General features: G+C 34.7%; 1 pseudogene across 1 annotated transcript; it reads right to left on the minus strand.

The window, feature by feature from the left end:
* Positions 1-1,092: 1,092 nt before the first annotated feature.
* On the minus strand, positions 1,093-3,566 carry LOC143551027 (uncharacterized; annotated as a pseudogene). Its single transcript, XR_013138429.1, has 9 exons — positions 3,411-3,566; positions 3,180-3,314; positions 3,038-3,110; positions 2,406-2,518; positions 2,170-2,329; positions 1,850-2,080; positions 1,696-1,775; positions 1,517-1,612; positions 1,093-1,420 (listed from the first exon to the last, which is right to left on the minus strand). The product of XR_013138429.1 is annotated as an uncharacterized LOC143551027 (transcript).
* Positions 3,567-4,110: the final 544 nt, after the last annotated feature.

Below are 4,110 nucleotides of genomic sequence, written 5' to 3' on the forward strand. Positions count from 1 at the left end.
AACTAAAATTCATATATAGCAAAATAATTCATTTCAACATACTAACAAACATTCAAAAGTCGACCATTCTTCACGATATTTCAAAGTTTAACATTTCATTAGCATCGATACGAACGTTCACTGATAAATAAATGATGCCACAAAAGTCGACCATTCTTTACGAATTCCATCAATATCAGCATCTGTGTATTCATTATTCCCTCCCCCAATCTGAGAAAAAAATTAGATTAGTTAAACCTAAAGTTCAAATGATTTGTCAAAAAAAGTGGTCAATCAGATATTCCACTAAGCAACTTGATAACCTGATCTAGCATATACAATACGACAACTGTACAGCAGAAATACTAACTTTTATTAATCACATAACATAATAACCTCATATCCTAAGTTCCTAACTGGTTATGAAGACTTATTTATTTAGGTTTAGGGAAAAAAGTTCCTAACTAAATGTCACATTTTGATCAACATTAATCATCAGCTTGACTATAAAAAGTCAACCTTAACACTATAACTTAAACCTACTGTCATAAATTTACTAAATTGATACAATAATGAAAATATAAAAAGTTGCTATACTTACATTGTCATTGACCAGTATTTCAATTCCTTCATCAACTATCTCTTTCATGAACTTCAACATAAAGTAGCCACATTCAGTGCTTCCCGGCTGACATGGACACTACATAAATATATAACAAATAGTCATCGTAACGTAGATTCATAAAATGAGGTTAAAACTACTATTTCAATAAGAATTAAATGCTCACCCTAGCGTTGACCCAATTGAGTTTTACCTTCGATTCACTGTGTACCGTACAAGTTCATTGCACTACAAAAATGTTAAGAAATATATCAAATACTAAAACATAATGTTTCCATAATTTGTATAACATACCCATCGATAATTTGCTGCAACTGCAAATTAACAGTTCTCGGCCTTAGAGAATCAGGGTAATAGCAAGTCATTGTTTTCATGTGTAGTACGCCCAGCACCCAATGATTTCTAAAAAAAACAAAAACCAAATTTAGTCAAACAAATAATAGAACTAGTAAAACTTGGATTTCGATTTGGATGGTTTTGATAATTAGACTCGGGATTGTAGGGGATCAAGATGATGTCATTGTCCTTTCGGTTAAGCAATCGTTTTTCCTTCGTTTTTCTGTTTTTCGAGACGCCACACTCCTCTCATCAGCTTCAGACTTGGTGATCTCTTTCTTGAAACGTGTGTCGTCATCAGCGGATATTATTAGCCTTCTGTCTGCATCTATCACCGGCTCATCATCAGACTGCAGCTTCCTTTTCAGACTGTCACCGGATCTTAGGGATGATCTTGTCCTTTCACAGTCAAGCAAGTCGAGTGACTCGTCTTCTAACTCTTCATAACCATCTTCTGCCAACCTCTTCCTTGCTCTTTTGGACCTGAATTATAATTATTAAAATAAAAATACTTTATTATTTATTTATATATATTTATTTCTCGACTTTAGTATAAATATTTGAGTCATAAAAACAAACTTGATTGATAACTTTTTGGAGCTATGTGGGCCAATATCTTCGGTTTCGTCATCACCAAAATCAGAGAATATTTTTGTATGATTCCATCTGCTCAACCTGTGGGCAAAAAATATATATATATACAACTTAATTCACACTTAAATTATCGAATTCTAACTAACGATGATGTGTGACCGAACCTTGACGTGGTTGCTTTTGTTAGACGAGACTTAGTTTCCTCTGTGTTGGCAGAATGTTTTCGCTCTTTCCGTTTGTTTATCTGCAGTAACGATATTGTTTAGTTAGACATAATTCGATAGACGAATAGATTGATCGGTCGACAACACAACAAACCTTTCTTATGTTTGTGAGCAGCTTCATATGCTCTTCGGGCATCACTTCCTTAACAGCATCAAGACCGCACTTTTTCACAAGCATTTCGAGGAGCTGCTTCACCTTTGCTTTGAAATGATTCTTGCTGCTACTTTGCCAGGTCAGCAGCGCGTCCACCATGCTCCCCATATGACTTTGCAACCCTTCAGCTTGTGACTTGGCAACCAACACCTTTAGAAAACCTAAACTGGCCTGCAGCAATACAGAATTAAAAACATTATAAAATAGCAAATGCTACACAAATATTTATAAATATATATATATATCGGTTCAATGGATACTTTATTTATTTATCTGCTCTTTCTTTGAAGAAGGATAAACGTTGACGGAAGAACAATGAAAGCGTTTGATAAAAAATCGTTGAACTCGTATGTCAAACGAGCAATGCCCTTAACCGCTGCACTAATCATGTGAGGTGTCCCCAGCAAGGCCACCAGCCACCTACACCAACCAAAATGAATATTACTGATCGTCTTATCAATGATAATAAAAGCAGCCCAAAATGTTTTTTCTATACCATGTTGAAAAAGTTATATAAGTTCTCCTTGTTTCCACCCTTGTCTTCATCCGCGCAGGCATGGCCAATTTGAACAATAATCTCATATGCTCTGTTTCTTGTTTTCTTGTTAGACAGCATGCAAATCATAGATTCAGATATATGAACAAGTGGGAATGTTAAACGAGTCGTGTTCGCGAGTTAATGGATCCACCCGAAAATTTGACACAACCCCGAACACGACCTAAACTCGGAAACCGTGTCAAGACACGTGAACACAAATACAAAACGCATAATCATGGGTTGACCTGAACATGACCCGTTTAACACCCCCCCCCCCCCCTTTTCACATACTAATACTTTAATTTTATAACTTTACAACAAAAAAAAAATACAAACTAATATAAAATAATTAAATTTTCATTTTAAAATCTTATGTCGAACTTCCCTTTTTGTTGTAAATTTTAGCATAAGATACCCATACCAATTAAATTTATTACATAGAACACATTTAAAAAAAAGTAAATGGGTTAAACGAGTCAACCCAAAACCCTAAATTTCATGCTAGATTCGTGTTGTATTTTCGTGTTGTTTTCAGTCAAAATGTAAAACGAAGCTTTGTTAATTTGACAGCATGACTTAAGTAGCAAATACCTTCTTAAGCCCAAGTACAATTTCAGTCAAGAAAGAAGCAACAATTTCACGTTTCATCTGTTCTGAATTATCCTGCAAAACAATACTTTTATTACATCTAGTCTCTAGTTTGTGCATCAAGCGAGTGTTGTCTGTTGTTACCTTTGAGACGTGTGCAATCAAAAAATACAAACAGTCGAGCCTGTGTCGCTTGGCTGAAAAATGACATGAATGCATCACTTCAAACATCAGCTTAAGCAACTCTTCAAGCTTTCTTGCTATAAAACTGTCATCATGCTGTCCAACAAGGTTTAAATAAATAAAAAAAACAGTGGTTTAAGTTGAATAAAAACAAAACTTACAGAAAAAAAGATTATTACATAAATAGAATACCTCGAGGATTACTGAGAGAACTTTGTAAGCCTTCTTTTGAATCGAACTTTCAGTGTCCTTCAATGCAGGTTCTACCGCAAGAAATAAAAGATCAACCTCTTGTATACCTAAGCCTGGTAAAAATGCGACTGCCAAGTCATATAGCTTTGCCCTGTAAATGAATAATAAGCATTTAAAACCGAAACTTATTACACGGATCTGATCTCGGTTATGGATTCTAACTATTTTTCGGTTTCAGGTCGGGTAACACTCCGTTCGGCCCGGTCTTATCAGTTTGCTCACCCCTATTAGTGTATTACTCAACAGCCATGAGTGATTTCCATTCCATAAGTAAGAATGTTTCTCCATTCCAGAAACAACACTAAAAACAACAAATTCAATACCAAAATCAACACCTTAACTATTTATGAATTAATTATTAAGTACATAGGAAATAAGCATGATTATTGTGAAGGTAAAATAGGTTCACTATTCAGATTATTATAATACAGAGGATGTACACCTAACACTTATATACTAACACAACAAGAGATTAAGCAGCTTAAACCTAACCAATTAATGCACCAGTTTAGCCACTTTATGCCCTAATTTAACACAAAAAGTAAGAGATTATACCATAAACAATGAGCAATTAGAGCCGTAATCGTGAATTAGATGCAGCAAATCCTTAAATCCAGAGCCGTAATTGTAAATCCAGAGC

Source organism: Bidens hawaiensis, unplaced genomic scaffold (genome assembly GCF_021521415.1).
Source record: "Bidens hawaiensis isolate Kalapana, Puna unplaced genomic scaffold, B.hawaiensis_p1.1 tig00016232_1, whole genome shotgun sequence".
Classification (NCBI taxonomy): domain Eukaryota; kingdom Viridiplantae; phylum Streptophyta; class Magnoliopsida; order Asterales; family Asteraceae; genus Bidens; species Bidens hawaiensis.